General features: G+C 37.4%; 1 pseudogene; it reads left to right on the top strand.

The window, feature by feature from the left end:
• Positions 1–1100: 1100 nt before the first annotated feature.
• The window catches only part of LOC131176068 (RNA-dependent RNA polymerase 1-like), a 20928-nt pseudogene continuing 2064 nt past the window's right edge, over positions 1101–19964 (top strand).

Raw genomic sequence — 19964 nt, 5'->3', positions numbered from 1 at the left:
TTGAGAGTGTTTCTGTTTTTCTCTTCTTTCTTGGAAAAATAATCCACAACTGAGGACTGAGGAGCTTTGGCTTTGGTCTTTCTTTCTCAGATCCGTGAGAACCTCTCAAATCTGGACGTTCGACCCAGTCGATTCTTTGATCATTTCCTTTCTTTGCGGTTTCTTTGTGTGATTTGGAGAATCAAGAATGTGATACTATCTATGAAAGAATACCATTCTTGATGCAAAATTTCATTATTACTTGTTAAATTTCATCACTTTATTCAGTTATCTATGAAAGAATGTGACACTTGCTACTTGCTTATATATGTATATGAAAGGCCAACTTGTTAGTTGTACAAAGCATGTTCTTGGGCGCCTGCCACAAAGTTTAAGCTTTTAGATTAAGTGGTTCTTCGGCCCTTAATCTTTTAGCTAGTAAGTTCTTGATGATAGAGTGGTTACATATATTTCTGATTGGTTTTCCTTAATTATTTCAAAGAAGTATCATCTTTGTTCAACGAAAGCCACAGATACTACCTTTTAAAGTACAATGCTTGGCTTCTGAGTCATTGTTCTTATGTTCAATGAAATGTTATTGTTTCTGTTGATTCCGTAGAGAGTTTATGTTTTCAATTAGCGAACTTTCCATTTAATCCCAGAAAATGATTTATCTTCAGAATTGTTGCACTTTATTTACTTGTAAGATTGCAGGCGTGCATGTAAATTCCTTTGATTCTCACACATTTTTTCAACTTCCACATTTGGATCATACTGATATAATTCAAGGTTATTGATTCATTGAGTGAATAAATACGCATAACGTTGGTGGATCCCGCATCACCTTTTCAATGCATCGACCTATTTGGCCATAATAATTACAGGCCCATATTTGGAAGCTTGTGAGGTTCTTTCCATGATCATGTTGTATGCGTAACTTTTCAAATTCTATGCATTAAAATTGCCTTTTGTGATCAACCGCATGACCATGACTACAAGAATATGCAGAATCCATGATTTTTTCATTGTGAAAATGCATCTTTTCCTACAAGTTTTGGATCTTTATATTTGCAGTGGCTAATTTGTTTGTCGATTTTGACTGCAGAGTAAGAATTGCTTGGATGGGTAAGACAATTCAAGTGTATGGATTCCCTTCTAATGTGACTGTAGATGAAGTTAAGGGCTTTTTGGAATCATATACAGGTGAAGGAACAGTTTATGCTATGAAGATCAGGGAAAAGGAGGGTCCAAGAAAATATGCTATTGTTCAATTCACGACTGTCAGAGCTGCTGAATATATTATCTCTCTGACTAATGAACGCCTTTGGTATGATACTTCATATCTCAAGGCTCGGATCATGGACACTGATATTGTACCAAAGCCGAGGACATTTTGCACAGCATGGAACATATAACACTGCATTTTGGATGTCAGATATCAAAAGAAGAGTTTTATGTTCTGTGGAAAGGGACAGATGTTTCGGTGAACATTGAATTTGAAATGAAAAAATTACACTTTTTTCTGTCTCATCATCAAGTAGAGTACAAGCTTGACCTTTTATATGAGAACATCTGGCAGATGGTGCTGCATCGTCCGCGTGGTCAACTGCGGAAATATCTTCTAATTCAGGTTACTTCAATGTCTTATTTATTTTGGAATGATTGAATTACTTTCTCTTGATACTCTAGAAGCCATGTTTATTTATTATTTGAAGTGTGGCTTGAATTTTGGACATTTTGAATGTTTTCATGAAAAATATCGTGAAATATTTTATGAGATAAGTGGTGGTCGTGAAGGGCATGAGCCGGTATGAACCAGTTATGATTGTGAGAAATTAGGAAAACACAATGGCTTAGGGTTTGAGAAAGTGATTTTATATTGCTCTTTTTAATCACAGTTTGTGACATAAATCTTACCTTCAAACCATGTATATCTTAGTATTCATTCTTCTTTTCTTCTTTACATTGTATAATTGCGTGATTGTGTGTGCCTTATGTGTTTGTTTTAACATACTTACTGGGTTTTCTTGATCCTTGGAAATACATATATACCTTATTGCACAAATGAGAGGGGACGGTGGTGTTATCAACATAATATTGATATTCTTGTGTTTGCATTGCTATTGCAACTTTCTTACTGGTCTTTCTAATAAATTTTATATACTTTAAATCTAGTAAGTTTTTTTTTCTTGGTGGCTTGACATGGGTTTACAGTTCCCATTAGTTTGGGCTTTGGTTTCCTGGGTAGTTATCTCAATCCAATTTTTTAAACATACAAATTTTGAAGTTCAGTGTAGATTTAAGGTAAAAAATTAGCTATTGGATTATAAAAAGTTGTGCTGATTAGCAGAGAGTAGTGCCGATATGTGACATGTGATGATGTGTAAGTGTAGAAAGAGATGATTCTCCTTGATTTCAATTAATCTGTACATGGGTATATATAGACAATTGATTCCTATAATTGTGTTCTGCTAATTAGGAAGAAATCCTAAATAAGAAATCCTAAATAGGAATACAGAATATACAAAGAAATAATATAGTGATTGACTTTCCATAACACTCACTCTCAAGTTGGAGCATAGATGTTAATCATGCCCAACTTGTTACAAATGTAGTCAATCCTAGCTCCATTCAGAGCTTTTGTGAAAATATCTCCTAACTTCTCTCCAATTTTGATGTGTCCTGCTGAAATGATCTGTTGTTAAATCTTTTCACGAACAAAGTGACAATTAATCTCAATATGTTTGATCCGCTCATGAAACACTGGATTAGAATTAATATGGAGAGCAGCTTAATTATCACACCACAATTTCGCAGGCAAGGAGGTCTTAAAACGTGTCTCATCTAGTAATTGAAGTTTCCACATTACCTCACATACTGATTGTGCCATGGCTCTGTATTCCTATTCAGTACTAGATCGAGAAACTACACTCTGCTTCTTGCTTCTCCAAGACACCAAATTTCCTCCAACAAAAAGGTAATATCCAGTAGTTGGCCTCATGTCAACCTTAGATCCATCCCAGTCGGCATCTGAAAAACATTCAACATTCAAATGTCCATGATTACCATATAACAAACTTCTTCCTGGAGCGTCCTTCAGATAACACAAGACTTGTCCCAAGGCTTCCCAATGAGCAATGATTGGGGAAGACATAAACTGACTTACCACACTAACGGCATAAGCAATGTCAGGACGAGTGACTGTAAGGTAGTTCAATTTTCCTATCAATCTCCTTTATTTCTCTGGATCTTCAAACAACTCACTATCCCCTACTAACAGTTGTAAATTTAGAGTCATTGGTGCACTGCAAGGCTTAGCACCTAATTTTTCTGTCTCTGTCAATAGATCGAGGACATATTTTCTTTGAGATAAGAAAATACCCTTCTTATTTCTCATAACTTCAATACCCAAGAAATACTTTAATAATCCCAAGTCTTTGGTCTGAAACTGAGTTTGGAAGAAGGTTTTAAGAGATGAAATACCTTTAGAGTCACTCCCAGTGATGACAATGTCATCCACATAGACTACCAGGAGAATTAGACCAGCCTCAGATTGCCTATAAAATACTGAGTGATCACACTTACTCTTTTGCATACCAAATTCCTGTACTGCTTAACTGAATCTCCCAAATCAGGCCCTAGGACTTTGTTTCAAGCCATAAATTGACTTCCGAAACCTACAAACTTTACCCAACTCCCCCTGAGCAACAAACTCAGGTGGTTGTTCCATATACACCTCCTCCTGAAGATCACCATGAAGGAAAGTATTCTTGATATCCAATTGGTACAGGGGCCAATCATATGTAGCTGCTAAAGAGATAAACTAGCGAACAGAAGTAAATTTAGCTACAGGAGAAAAAGTGTTAGAGTAATCAACCCTATATGTCTGAGCATATCCTTTTGCCACAAGGCGTGCTTTTAACCCAGCCACAGAACCATCAGAATTTACCTTTCAGAAATACCTATTTGCAACTAATAACTTTCTTACCGGTGGGCAAAGGCAATAGTTTCCATGTACCATTAACATCTAAAGCCTCCATTTCCTCTTTCATAGCAGCACACCAGCCAGGATGAGACAGTGCCTCATCAACAGTATTAGGGATAGGAACAGAGTCTAAAGAAGTAACAAAACACCGAGAACAAGCAAAAGAAGAGATAGGGTAAGTGCATGAATGCTTACTTTGAAGAAGAGCAATGGGTAAGTCTAGGTCAGTATCATGATCAGTATGAGGTACAGGATCTCCTAACTAAGTAGTTGGTGGAGGATCTGAGTAAAGAATCTTCAATCTCCTGGAATAAACATGAACAATGGGAGGTCGAGTAGGTCTAAAAAAAGAAGGAACAGGATTTGAGAGAGGACTAGACATTGGTTGGACAGTATATATTAAGAGATCATCCTCCTTCCCCTGACTCTCATACACAGATGATTGAGGAAAGAATGGAGTGCACTAAAAAAATATGACATCTGTAGAAATAAGATAATGATTAAGAGTAGGAGAGAAACAATGGTACCCTTTTTAGAGCCGGGAGTACCCAAGTGTTATGGAAAGTCAATCACTATATTATTTCTCCAGATATTCTCAGATTCGTATTCCTATTTAGGATTTCTTATTTAGGATTTCTTCCTAATTAGTAGAACACAATTATAGGAATCAATTATATATATATACCCATGTACAGATTAATTGAAATTAAGGAGAATAATCTCTTTCCACATTGTATCAGAGTAGGTCATCTATCTAGGGTGACTATTTGTTCTCACCACCCACCAGAGAGACGTTGACCGACCGCCATTTCGACTCGATCAATATCACTGCATCTCCTCAACCCCTCATTCCACCACCGTGCTATTGTTCGATCCAAGACACCATTAGAGGACTTCGAGGTTTGGCTCTCGATCCTATTTCTGTATTTGATTGATTTGTGATTTTGGGTTCTTTGTCGCTATAAGCACTTTGGATTAGCGTTTCGGTTAGTTTTCTTTGTCTCAACAAATGACAGACAATAAGAATGTTATTTCTGATGTGATTCCGTGATGACTAAGATCACGGAACACAAACTTAATGGTTCGAATTACCTGGAGTGAAGTAAGACTGTTAGGGTCTATTTGCGAAGCATTGATAAGGATGATCACCTTACTAAAGATCCACCCACTGATGATACACGACAAACTTGGCTAAGGGAGGATGCTCGGTTGTTTTTGCAGCTTCGGAACTCGATTCACAGTGAGGTAATTAGTTTAATTAATTACTGTGAATTTGTTAAGGAATTAATGGATTACTTAGAATTTTTGTATTCTGGTAAAGGGAATATCTCTCGTATTTATGATGTTTATAAGGCATTCTACCGTGCTGAGAAAGAGAATAAGTCTCTCACGGCTTATTTTATGGATTTTAGACGAGTATATGAGGAACTTAATGTATTGTTGCCTTTTAGTCCTGATGTAAAAGTTCAGCAGGCCCAACAGGAGCAACTGGCTGTTATGAGTTTTCTTGTAGGCCTTCCTTCAGAGTATGAGACTGCTAAATCTCAGATTCTCTCCAGTTCTGAAATTTCCTCTTTGCATGAAACGTTCACACGGGTTCTTTGTACAGAGAGTACCCAATCTTCATAGTCTGCCAGTAGTGCTCTTATTAGCCATAATCCAAATGGACAACAAGGTAATAGAAGAGGAAGTAGAGGAGGAATTACAGGCAACAGAAGTAATAAAAGTAATGGAGATGCTAGTTCTAATCAGTACTCAAGAGGAGTCATTTGTTATTATTGCCATGAGCCTGGACATACACATTATAAGTGTCTGCAACTTTAGAGGAAAAATCAGAGATGACAGATGGCAAATATGGCGCAGAGAATTCTACAAAGATCTTCCTCCGAGAAAACTATTTTGGTATCCGCAGAGAATTTTGCACAATTTTCTCAAGATCGACATCTCTAAAGCCTATCGCCTCCTCACATCGCGATCACGAGTCGTAAATCCACTACATGCCTTGTGTTTTCCTCATCCAAATGGGTTATTGATTTTGGTGCGACAGATCACATGATGTAATTCTAGTCTTCTATCCGCTACCTAATCTCACTTCCTCTCATTACTTTAATGATGGTTCTACTTCTTGTATTATGGGTTTTGAAATCGAACTGCCTTCGTCAATTTCTTTGTCTTCAGATTGTGTCTACCAAAATTCTCTTTTAATCTACTTTCGTTAGTAAACTTACTCGCATCTTAAATTGTTCTATTTCCTTTTTCCGATCGTTGTTTGTTTCAGGATCTTATGACGGCGTATTATTGGTAGAGGACGCTAGTCGTGGTCTCTATATTCTAGAAAATCATGTACCTCGGCCGCTTGTTTGCTCCAGCATCTTAACACCTCTTGAAGCTCATTGTAGATTGGGTCATCCTCTTTGTCTACCATGAAGAAGCCGTGTCCTCAATTTCACTTTATCAAGACTAGAATGTGAGTCGACGCTTGCAAAACATCATCGCTTGCCTTCCGTGTCTAGAGTCAATAAACGGGCTTCATCCCCTTTTGAGTTAGTTCATTCTGATATTTGGGGTCCTTGTTCTGTTACTTCTAAAATTGGATTTCGTTATTTTGTTACTTTTGTTGTTGATTACTCTCGTGTTACCTGGTTATAATTAATGAAGAATCGCTCGAGTTGTTTTCTATATTTTGTGCCTTTATAATAAAATCAAACTCAATTTAATATTTCTATGCACATATTAAGAAGTAACAATGCCAAAGAATACTTTTCAAAGACAATTTCACTTTATATGACACAAATGACATTCTTCATTAGTCTTCTGGTATGGATATCCCATCCCAAAATGGCGTGGCCGAAAGAAAAAAATCAGCATCTTCTTGAGGTAACTTGTGCTCTTCTTTTTCAGATGAAAGTTCCTAAATACTTTTGGACGGATGCGCTTTTATGCATATTTTTTATCAATCGTATGCCTTCATTCTCTTAATGGAGATATTCCTTATACTATTTTGTTTCCTACAAAATCTTTATTCCCTATTGAACTCCGTATTTTTTATTGTACCTATTTTGTGCGTGATGTTCGTCCATAGATTATCAAATTGGATCCAAAATCTTTCAAATGTGTCTTCCTTGGGTACTCCCGGCTCTAACAAGGGTACCGTTGTTTCTCTCCTACTCTTAATCGTTATCTTGTTTCTGCAGATGTCATATTTTTAAGTCCACTTTATTTTTTCCTCAATCATCTGTGTATGAGACCCAAAATCGTTCAGAGTGGAAAAAGCGAATCCATATAGCCGACCCCAAATTTTTGGGATAAAGGCTTAGTTGAGTTGAGTTGAGTTGAGTTTATCTGTGTATGAGAGTCAGGGGGAGGAGGATGATCTCTTAATATATACTGTCCAACCAATGTCTAGTCCTCTCCCACAGCTTGTTCCTTCTGTCTCTAGGCCTAATCGACCTCTCGTTGTTCATGTTTATTACAGGAGATTGGAGATTCCTGACTCAAATCCTCCACCAGCTACTTCGTTGGGAGATCCTGTACCTCATACTGATCATGATTCTGATCTAGACTTACCCATTGCTCTTCGTAAAGGTAAACGTTCATGTACTTGTCCTATCTCTTCTTTTGTTTTTTATAATCAATTGTCTTCTTATTCTCGGTATTTTGTTACTTCTTTAGACTCTGTTCCTATCCCTAATACTGTTGGTGAGACACTTTCTCATCCTGGCTGGTGTGCTGCTATAAAAGAGGAAATGGAGGCTTTAGATGCTAATGGTACATGGGAACTGTTGCCTTTGCCCACTGGTAAGAAAGCTATTGGTTGCAAATGGGTATTTACAGTAAAGGTAAATCCTGATGGTTCTGTGGCTAGGTTAAAAGCACGCCTTGTAGCAAAAGGATATGCTCAGACATATGGGGTTGATTACTCTGACACTTTTTCTCCTGTAGCTAAACTTACTTCTGTTCGCTTGTTTATCTCTTTAGCAGCTACATATGATTGGCCCCTGCACCAATTGGATATCAAGAATGCTTTCCTTTATGGTGATCTTCAGGAGGAGGTGTATATGGAGCAACCGCCTGGGTTTGTTGCTCAGGGGGAGTTGGGTAAAGTTTGTAGTCTTTGAAAGTCTCTTTATGGCTTGAAACAAAGTTCTAGAGCATGGTTTGGGAGATTCAGTGAAGCAGTACAGGAATTTGGTATGTAAAAAAATAAGAGTGATCTCTCAAGATTTTATAGGCAACTGAGGTCGGGTCTAATTCTCTTGGTAGTCTATGTGGATGACATTGTCATCACCGGGAGTGACTCACAGGTATTTCATTTCTTAAAACCTTCCTCCAAACCCAGTTTCAGACCAAAGACTTGGGATTGTTGAAGTATTTCTTGGGTATCGAAGTTATAAGAAGTAAGAAGGGTATTTTCTTGTCTCAAAGAAAATATGTCCTTAATCTATTGACAGAGACACAAAAATTAGGTGCTAAGCCTTGTAGTGCACCAATGACTCCAACTTTACAACTGTTAACAGGGGATAGTGAGTTGTTTGAAGATCCAGAGAGATACAGAAGATTGGTAGAAAAATTGAACTATCTTACACCACTGCCTTAACATTGCTTATGCCGTTAGTGTGGTAAGTCGCTTTATGTCTTCCCAACTTTTGCTCATTGGGAAGCCTTGAGACAAATCTTGTATTATCCAAGGGCGCCCAGAAGAGGTTTGCTATATGGTAATCATGGGCATTTGAATGTTGAATGTTTTTCGATGCCGACTGGCTGGATCTAAGGTTGACAGAGGTCAACCATCGGATATTGCATTTTGTTGGAGGAAATTTGGTGTCTTGGAGAAGCAAGAAGTAGAGTGTAGTTTCTCGATCTAGTGCTGAATCCGAATACAGAGCCATGGCACAATTAGTATGTGAGGTAATATGGATACTTCAATTACTAGATGAGACACATTTTAAGACCTCTCTGCTGCTCTCCATATTGCTTTTAATACGGTATTTCATGAGCGGACCAAACATATTGAGATTGATTGTCACTTTATTCGTGAAAAGATTCAACAAATGCATCATCTCAACAGGACACATAAAAACTAGAGAGCAGTTAGGAGATATATTCACAAAAGCTCTGAATGGAGCTAGGATTGACTACATTTGTAACAAGTTAGGCATGATTAACATCTATGCTCCAACTTAAGGGGGAGTGTTATGGAAAGTCAATCACTATATTATTTCTCTCAGATATTCTCAGATTCCTATTTAGAATTTCTTATTTAGGATTTCTTCCTAATTAGTAGAACACAATTATAGGAATCAATTGTATATATATACCCATGTACAGATTAATTGAAATTAAGGAGAATCATCTCTTTCTACACCAAGGAAGACACATTTGAGAGACTTTGGATCCAATTTAGTAACCTGTGGATGAACATCACGCACAAAATAAGTACAACAAAAAATACGGGGTTCAACAGGGAACAAAGATTTTGTAAGAAATAAAGCAATATAAAAAATATCCCCATTAAGGACAAAAGATGACATACGATTGATAAAAAAACATGCCGTAGAAATCGTGATCCGCCTAAAAGTGTTTAGTAACTTTCATATGAAAAAGAAGAGCACAAGTTACCTCAAGAAGATGCCGATTTTTTCTTTCGGCCACGCCATTTTGGGATGGAGTATCAACACGTAAAGGTCGATTTAAGAATGCTATTTTGTGTCATATAATACTGAAATTGTGCTAAAAAATATTCTTTGGCATTGTCACTTCTTAATATGCGCACAGAAATATTAAATTGAGTTTTGATTTCATTACAAAAGACACAAAAGATAGAAAACAACTCAAAACGTTTCTTCATTAAATATAACCAAGTAACACGTGAGTAATCATCAATAAAAGTAACAAAATAATGAAATTCAGTTTTAGAAGTAATGTAACAAGGATTGCAAATATCGTAATGAACTAACTCAAAAGGATAAAGCCCGCTTATTGACTCTAGACATAGAAGGCAAACAATGATGTTGTGCAACCGACACGATTCACATTCTAGTATCGATAAAGATCAAATCGAGGACACAAATTTTCTTCATGGTAGACAAAGAAAGATGGTCCAATCTACAATAAGCTTCAAGAGGTTTTAAGGTACTGAGCAAACAAGCGACTGCACATGATTTTCCGTAATGTAGAGACCACCGACTCACGCCCTCTACCAATAACTGGCACGTAAGATCCTCAAACAAACACTAGTAAGTAAAAAAAGGAAACAAAAAAATTTAAGTTACGAGTAAGTTTATTAACAGAAAGTAGATTAAAAGAGAATTTTGGTAGACACAAAATATATGACAAAGAAATTGACGAAGTTGGGTTCGCAGTTCCAGAACCCATGACACAAGAAGTAGAACCATTAGCTAAAGTAACAGTAGAAGAAGTGAGATTAGACTGAAAAGCGTATAGAAAAATAGAATTAGTTGTCATGTGATCTGTCGCACCAGAATCAATAACCCATTTGGATAAGAAAGACAGAAGGCATGTAGTGGATTTACTCGACTCAACATCGCAGCGATGTGGAGAACCGTAGGCTTTAGAGATGCCCGACATCGGGAAAATCAGATAAAACTCTCGCAGATACCAAAACAGCTTTTATCAGAGGAAGATATCAGAGAATCCTCTCACGCCATATTTGCCATCCGTGATTGCCGATTTTTCTCCGGTTGCGCATAATTATATTTTGTATAGCTGTGCTCATGGTAATAATAACAAATGACTCTCTTGAGTCCCGATTAGAACTAGCCTCCCATTACGCCGACACTCAAGGTTCGTAATTTCTCCTCTACTTCCTCTTCTATTACCCGCCCATTTGGATTACTACTAATAAGAGCACTACCGCAGTGTGTGAAGATTGAGTACTCTGCACGTAAGGACCCGTGTGAACGCTTTCATATAAAGAGAAAATCTCGAATCGAGAAAATCGAGATTTAGCGCCTCATACTCAAGGAAGGCTCGCAAGAAAACTCATAACACCGCTTGCTCGTTGGGCCTCAACTTTCACATCGTAATTAAAAGACAACAATATATTAAGTTCCTCATATACCCATTTAAAATTCATAAAAAGCCGTGAGAGACTTATCCTCTTTCTCAAGACGATAGAATGCCTTACAAACATCATAAATACAGAGATATTCCCTTTACTGCGTACGTAAAATCTAAGTAATTCATCAATTTTAACAAATTCACAGTGATTAATTAAACTAATTACCTCACTGTGAATCGAGTTCCTAAGCTACAAAAATAACCGAGCATCCTCCCTTAACCAAGTTTGCCGTGTCTCATCAGTAGGTGGGACTTTAGTAATGTGATCATCCTTATCAATGCTACGCAAATAGACCCTAACAGTCTTACTTCACTCCAGGTAATTCGAACCATTAAGTTTGTATTCCGTGATCTTAGTTATCACCAAAATCAAATCAGAAATAACATTCTTATTGTTTGCCATTTGTTGAGACAAAAACTAATTGAAACGCTTAATCCAAAGTGCTTACAAATGCAAAATAACCCAAAATCACAAATAAAGCAAATACCAAATAAGATATGAGAGTCAAATCTCGTAAGTCCTTTAATGGTGTAATCGGATCGTGCAACAAAGACATAGTGTTGGAATGAGGGGTTAAGGCGACGCCAATGCCGACCGAGTCGAACGGCCGACGGACGCTCCTCCACGCGCAGGCGAGTGAAGAAACGGCGAGAACCTGAGTTGGGCGCGTGAGCCTCACACACTTGGATTCCGGCGACCGGATCAACAGGGACGGCCGGTCGGCGATCAAGGTTTCTCCTGAGCTGGGTGGTGAGAACAAATAGTCACCCTAGACAGATGACCTACTCTGATAGCATGTAGAAAGAGATGATTCTCCTTGATTTTAATTAATCTGTACATAGGTATATATATACAATTGATTTCTATAATTTTGTTCTACTAATTAGGAAGAAATCCAAAATAGGAATACATAATACAGAATATACAGAGAAATAATATAGTGATTGACTTTCCATAACAGTAAGGTATGGTTAAAGAGGGATTTTTGTGCATGTGGGAGTGCAGAGCACTTGGCAAGTGAGTTAGAAATTATGACTTCTCTAAATTCTTGGCTAATGGTTTCTATCGCATTTAGTTTCTTGGTTATTTTCTCCAGTCTGCAATTATTTTATACTTTTTGATTTAGTGACCTACTTTACTTTTTGCTTTTTATCTTTGTTCTTGATGTGCCACTTGGATCTGTTCTGTCTACATGGGCTTATACCTACCTTCAGTTATGTTACATAAATTATTATTTATCCCAAAAAGAACAAATTAAGATGCTCTTGATGGTAGATATCTTAACTTAGTATTATTTCTACTTCAGGGAACTTGGTTAAGGTTACTTGTATGGTTAAGGTTACTTCTGTTGGATCTTTTCGTTCCAGAGATAAAGCTGGAATGCTTTAGTGTGCTGGCATGAATGTGTACTTTACAATTCATAGATTTGGAGAAATGATGGCAGTAGAATACAAGGATATACTTGTTTGGGAGTTGAAAGCTGCATATCATGAAAATTGACTTTTTTTTAAGTGAAATAATTTTCTTTTATTTTCCTTGTCGCTTTTTGTGATTTTGTTAGGTTGGCTTTTGAGAGAAATTGTCATTTGTCCTTTGTTTGAGTGTGATGCATATAGTGATTGAAAGGTTTGTGCTGCCACTTATTTTCTGATTTAAACTAGAAACTGTAATGCGAATGTGGTTTCTTTTTATAGTTATATGGTGCACCCTGGATTTGTGAGAAAGAGATATGCCTGTCATCGAATGTGTTTAAGGATCCACTTTTCAACTATTTTAAGGATGTCCCTGATGACCAATGGGTCAGGACAACAGATTTCACTCCATCATGCCTCATTGGGCATTCATCTGCACTATGTTTGGAGCTTCCTTCCAGTCTTCAACTTCCAAAATTTGAGGAGAACTTTGCTTATTATAATGAAACTGAAGGCAAATTTCTGTTACAGAATGGTTCTGCTTTTTCTCGCAATCTGGATCTAGTTCCCATTGTTGGTCCTTTCTCAGATGATTTGCCATATGAGATCCTTTTTCAGGTTAATTTGTTGGTTCAGAATGGATGCCTTCCAGGGCCAGCTCTTGATACTAATTTTTACAAGTTGGTTGATCCGACTAGAATAAACATTGTCTACATAGAGCATGCTCTTGAGAAAATTTATTACTTGAAAGAATGTTGTTATGAACCTTCTAGGTGGCTTAATGAACAGTATATGAAGTATTATAAATCCAAGAACGTCCCAAAATCACCTTATATGTCCTTAGATGCTGGTTTGGTGTATGTGCGCAGGGTTCAAATAACACCTTGTAAAGTGTATTTTTGTGGTCCAGAGATTAATATCTCAAACCACGTGCTACGCCACTTTCCAGAAGATATTAATAACTTTCTCCGTCTATCTCTTGTTGATGAGGAGTTGGGTAAAATTCATTCAACAGATTTATCTCCTCGTGCTTCTGAAAACAAGGAAAGGAGAACTGCTATTTATAAAAGATTCCTCTCTAGTCTCCAAAATGGAATAGTTATTGACAAGAAAAGGTTTGAGTTCCTTGCCTTTTCATCTAGTCAGTTGCGGGAAAATTCTTGCTGGATGTTTGCATCAAGATATGGACTCACTGCTGCAGATATAAGAGAATGGATGGGCAACTTTCGTCAGATACGAAATGTGGCTAAATATGCAGCCAGACTGGGTCAGTCCTTCAGTTCATCCACTGAAACGCTGACTGTTAGCAGAAATGAAATGGAAATTATTCCTGATGTAGAGATTGAAAGGGGCAGAACTAAGTATTTATTCTCTGATGGCATCGGGAAAATATCTGCTGAATTTGCTACGAAGGTGGCCTTGAAATGTGGCTGCAAAGGTTTCTCTCCATCTGCATTTCAGATTCGGTATGGTGGGTATAAAGGTGTTGTGGCAGTTGATTCAACTTCATCAAAAAAATTATCATTGAGAAAGAGCATGTGCAAGTATGAGTCTGAAAATACAAAACTGGATGTTTTGGCATATAGCAAGTATCAGCCTTGTTTCCTGAATCGCCAACTGATTACTCTTCTGTCTACCCTTGGTATTCCAGATCATATTTTTGAGGAAAAACAAAGAGAAGCTGTTGATGAACTTGATGCCATGTTAACAGATCCATTAAGGGCACCGGAGGCACTGGATTTGATGTCTTCTGGAGAGATTACCAACATTCTCAAGGAAATGCTTTTGTGTGGTTATGAGCCAAATGCTGAACCATTCCTTTCAATGATGCTCCAAATGTTCCGCGCATCAAAGTTGCTTGATTTGCAGACAAAAACTAGGATTTTTCTTCCAAATGGGAGATCTATGATGGGATGCTTAGATGAGACCAGAACCTTGGAATATGGACAGGTATTCGTGCAATTTTCTGGTACTAGACATAGGCAGCTATATGATAGTTCCCTCGTGTTTGGAGGTTGTGGATCACACCAGAATTTTGTTATTGAGGGAAAGGTAGTTGTAGCCAAAAACCCGTGCTTGCACCCAGGCGATGTTCGCGTTTTAAGGGCTGTGAATGTGCCAGCTTTGCACCATATGGTAGATTGTGTTGTTTTTCCACAGAAAGGACCAAGGTAGATCTTGCAGTCTCCTCACTCAACTTTTTAGCCTAGTTCATTCTTTGGATATGTTGTCAATTTAGTTTCTGGTTTTGAGTTCTCCACCAAATTCCATTTGAATAGTTTTTAAGATCATTGATTTTGCTTTAAGTACCCAGGCCTAGTTGGTAGTATCATTTGTTCTAGATAGGTATAAAAATGCAAATTCTAGGGCAATGCTAGAACTTCAATTGCATTCTGATACATTTACATTTTGAAAAGAAAAGGTCCTATTTTTCATGTGAGATCAAGGAAATCACATATTTTGTCAAAGGTGGACTAGGAAGTGTATTCTTATCTTGTCCTATTCTTCCAACAACAGTATATCATTTTTCTGTTTTTCAAATGGGTTTTTGAAAACCACAAGGATCCGCTACAGATATAGGCAGCGTTCATGGTTGTATGAGGGAAAGGTAGAGAGATTTGTGTACATGAAGCTGTGTACTTTCAGGGGTGTTGTGGCTTTTCTCCTTGAAGTTTCTTTCGCATGGATGTCCATTGGCTTCAATAACTTCATCGCCTTCGTTGTTATGATTTTCGTTGTCCATGCTATCTTTTCTTGTAGTAGCCACCATTATGGCAACTTCTCAGCTTATTATAATACTGTGCTTTTGTTGTCGGGTCTGTGTTTTTGAGCTGGAATATGACTAGATATATTGTTGTATAGTTGTGGGTGCAAGATAACTAGGTCTGTCATCTGTTATCTGAATTTCTTTTGTGGAAGATAACTGCCTCATAAAATTAATTTACGTCGTATCCTTGTTATGCTTCTTCGAAGTGCACGACAATGTAGGGTTCTCAATAGAACATATGAACAGAATAATGTATTTCTGCTTCTTATGACTTGTATATCTAACAAGCCAAGTGAGATATCACCTTAACATCGTTATTAGTCTTTTGTTGTTGTTGTTTATGTTGTTTTTCTTTTGAGTGGGGGCAAGGGGAAAGACTCCTATGATTTGGAATTCAGTTTTGATTCTAAGATGGGCACACGTATCAGTTTCTGCTTTTGTAATGCTAATGCTTGGGAGACTAGAACTATGATGCCACTTTTTCAGAAATTTCTGTGTAAAATCAGTTCATTGACGTCCGTATCTGAATTATAATCTTAGACCTCATCCAAATGAATGCTCGGGAAGTGATTTGGATGGAGATATCTACTTTGTCTGTTAGCAAATTCCACCAGTGGACTATACACCAGAGCCAACAGTGCAGCTGGATCATGATGTTACAATTGAGGTATAATATTTCTAACATTTGACCAATTATCTAGTATCAACTACAGTGTTCGTGTTTTCCTCCCTACTAAAAATATTCAATGCTTCAATTTATGAATCAAATGCTTTCTGTTGACCTGTTCAATGAAGCTGCCATTCTTCAAAATTCCCATGTTCCTTATCTTAATTTCTTGTGTTCTCTATGACAAATAAATTGCATTGTGACAAACCATTAAACTTTTACATAGGTTTCTCCATCTTGTTGTTGAATAATAATAATAATTTTTTTCATTTCCTGTCCAACGATAATTAAGACACATATGTTCCCATTTCTCAACAATTATTGGATTTAGTTTGCTAGAGGTGCCTTATTTCTGAATTTCCATGATTATACTACTACAGGATGTTGCACTTGTACATCTATTCTACATGATTGTTCTTCTGCCCGCTTATGCACAGTGTTTTGTTCTGGCATAAAGGGGGGATACCCACGCCTTCCTTTTTCTTGGTAGAAAGACATAAATAAAAAAGAAGGTAGCGTGACTTGATTCAAGAGAGTGTTCAAAGGGAAGAATATTTAATTGGATATTTCAATCGGCAAATAATTGAATGCTTTCGTCTAGTCCAATCAGAGAAAGTTATTTGCCAGTACTATACATAAATGCATAAACCTTCAATCTCAATTGATATCAGTGGAAGAAAAAGAGGAACATATACATATGTCTCTCTTATTGATGTTTTCATGCCATAGCTAAAAATCATATTTGCCCTTTATTGAGAGATTTTCATTTTGTTTTTACAGGAAGTTGAGGAGTATTTCACCAACTACATCTTGAATGACAGCTTGGGAATAATTGCTAATGCTCACACTGTCTTTGCTGATAGGAACCTTCCAAAGCAATGAGTGATCCATGTATCGAACTTGCCCGTAAATTTTCTATTGCAGTTGACTTTCCAAAAACTGGAATACCAGCTGAAATAACTCCCCATCTACTTGTTAGAGAATATCCTGATTTTATGGAAAAGGCTGACAAACCAACCTATCAATCGCAGAATGTGATTGGAAAACTTTTCCGAGAAGTGAGACACATTGACCACCTACAAGCTCTATCAAGTCCTTTACTTTGAAGTGGCAAGGCAGTGTTATGACCCTGATAGGGAAGTAGATGGCATTGAGGATTACAAATATCATGCCTACTATAACAAAAGCAATTATGATTAAAATTTGGGCAATTATATGGATTATAATGGCATCAGAACAGAGGCTGAAATTCTCAGTGGAAATATTATGAAAATGTCAAAAGCTTTCACCAAGAGAAGGGATGCTGAAGCAATTGCAATGGCAGTGAGGTCCTTGAGGAACGAAGCGAAGTCCTGGTTTTATGAAAAGGGAAGTGGATTAGATTCTGTAGCTCATGATGTATATGCAAAAGCCTCAGCTTGGTACCATGTTAACTTTCTTCCTTGTTTCTGTGGCTGCTATAATGAGTGATTGAAACGAGATCATTTTCTTAGCTTTCCATGGTGTGTTTATGACAAACTGATCCAGATCAAGAGGAAAAAAATACGTATGAGAACGATTATCTCATCTTTGGAATGCCAGTTTAGTCATGGACTGCAGTTGAGTTGACAAATATGTGGAGATAAGTATGGCATATGTATTGATTCTATGACAGGAACTTGTATATATCCGTAATACATAATTTCAGTTTTCTAGGGAATTAATCGATTGCACTTTCACAGCTATCAGCAGGGCCTTTATGACAGGCCAATCCAGATCCAGGGGTCTTACATTTATCACCTTTAGATTGCCTGTTTAGATGTGGACTGCTTTGGAGTTTTAGAAGGTTGATTAAGATATGTGAAGATATGTGTTCATATAGTAATTAGATGACAGGACAATGTAAACTTTTATGTTCATAATGGCAAAATTATGTACCATAAGATATTGAAAGGTTATGCATCTGATTTGCATGATTCTCGATGCATTATCTGCTATTAGGTGTGAATCTGCCATTTTCAATTTATGTGATGTTACGTGAAGGATATGCCTTCCCTTGATCGTGTGCCAAAACATGTATGCACAACCATCCTTAGATTGAATGAAATTTGATTTGGAAAAGGACCTGTACAGCTAACAATTTCCACATATTTATAAATCTATGAATGTCCCAACTTTATTCATTAGCTAGTTTCTCTGGAATTCGCAATTCTGCACATTTATAGTGGGGGGTATTCAAGTAAAGCTGCAGTGGTAGTTGGTCATACAGTAGCGTTCAATTGTAGCATTTGCGTTTCAGAATAACAGTTATTTGAGATCCTTGTGCGTTGCTTGATAATAAGGATGGCATCACATCATCCATTCTCTCGAGAAATCGTTCAAACAGTTCATTAATAATCTCAGCACCAAAGTGTCTGGTGATGACTCCTTCCAGCCCTGCTCTGAAGCGCATCGTGATTGAATATCCAGTGGCTGGGATGTCAGGGTTAGTTCTACAATCCGTAGGCTCCATTCTTTCAATGCTAAAACACCCATTTCGAGTCACAGAGTACATTGGAATGTTGAAAGAGTCCACAAGAGCTTCAGATACTAATCCCTGCGGTCAAAAGAGCATCAGATCTAACTGCATTGAACTGTTACATATAAGTTCTAGGTAGACCAGTGGCTGAGTTCATATCAGGCTTACCTCTTTCGCCAAATCCACAAGGCAGGACCCTAAATGATTGAACAATATCCCTGTTGGCACATCAGAATGTGATCCCATCTGGAGTCGATGGCAGGATTAGCACCATCATACTTCCCTCCACAAGCTCTTTTGCTTTGGCATCCGAGAACATCCCCATGTACTTGGCAAATTGGGCTGCATAAGCTTCGACTACGGCTTCTGGGGCACTAGTGTAATGAATCCTCCCTTGGTTCCATGCTGGAGAGTCCTTGTCCAGCACCTCCGGAGGCACCTCAGAAAGCCAGTTTAATGCATACGAGGAATGTACAAAATGCAGAGAGGAGTCAGGGAGCAACCGGCCATGAAAAGGCCCTGGCACAACGGCTCAAAAATACCTTCTTTTGGGAGGGAGAGACTCGAAAAGGATATTGAAATCATTGAAAAGAAGACTATTAAAGAAGACTTGAAATTGGGGCATTTGATCAGGAGTGAAGCCTTCTGATATGAACTTCTTTTCCACAGCATCAAGTATAATTTGTGTGCAGTAGAATGTGTTAGGTCCAACTGACCATCCCATATTCGCAACACAAACTGAATTAGAAGCAGATGAAAATGGCTTTATTTCAAGCTTCTCGATGATTGTCTCATCAATCACATTCTTTGTAAATTCCATAGCTAATCTCTGCAATACAATTCAATTGACGCCCTTAGTTTTCCGGGTTGCCTAACATCATTTTTTTTTTTAAACTGGCTCTAATTATGAACTAAACTCAGCCCTCACAGGTTTAAAAATGACTCCAGTACCTAATTCAACGCCTTTTCTTTTTTCAATGCATATATAAATTTGGAATAGAAAGAAGTTGTTAGAATTTAAATAATTGACAGCTTTTATTGAGGCAGATAGTCGATGAGATAGCAAATTCACGTCGAAAATAAAAAGTGAAGATAAAAAAAAAAAATGTATACCTGACAATAATTGACGGTGGGCATGACACCCATCTTCAATTCTGTTTCTGTCTGTAGGACTCCCATAAAATGCAACTCTGTGAGTTGCAGAAGCAAAAATTTATAGGCAATGTAGATGTAGCCGTCCTCCTGACGGGTTCTTTAGGCACAAAAGAAGGATTTAGACATTTCTTTATTACAATAATGAGAATGTTAAATCAGACAATGACCTAGATTACATCTGGTCTTCTATCTTTTGTTGATGAGTTTTACTTTTTGATCCAATATGCCACTTTGTGCCAATTGGAAACAATTGTGCATTAATGCCGTGCCATTGCAACTTGATTCCATATGAATTCAAGTATTTGATTGGACTCTCTCTCCAAAAGAAAATCCACTTATCACTTGTTCTTGGATATTTTTCACAGCTTTCTTTTGCTCTGCCCTCTTAATTTTATTTAATTTAATTTTTAATAGATATAAT

This window comes from Hevea brasiliensis, chromosome 18 (assembly GCF_030052815.1).
Source record: "Hevea brasiliensis isolate MT/VB/25A 57/8 chromosome 18, ASM3005281v1, whole genome shotgun sequence".
In the NCBI taxonomy this organism is placed as follows: domain Eukaryota; kingdom Viridiplantae; phylum Streptophyta; class Magnoliopsida; order Malpighiales; family Euphorbiaceae; genus Hevea; species Hevea brasiliensis.
This window is presented reverse-complemented; position numbering and strand designations above follow the sequence as displayed.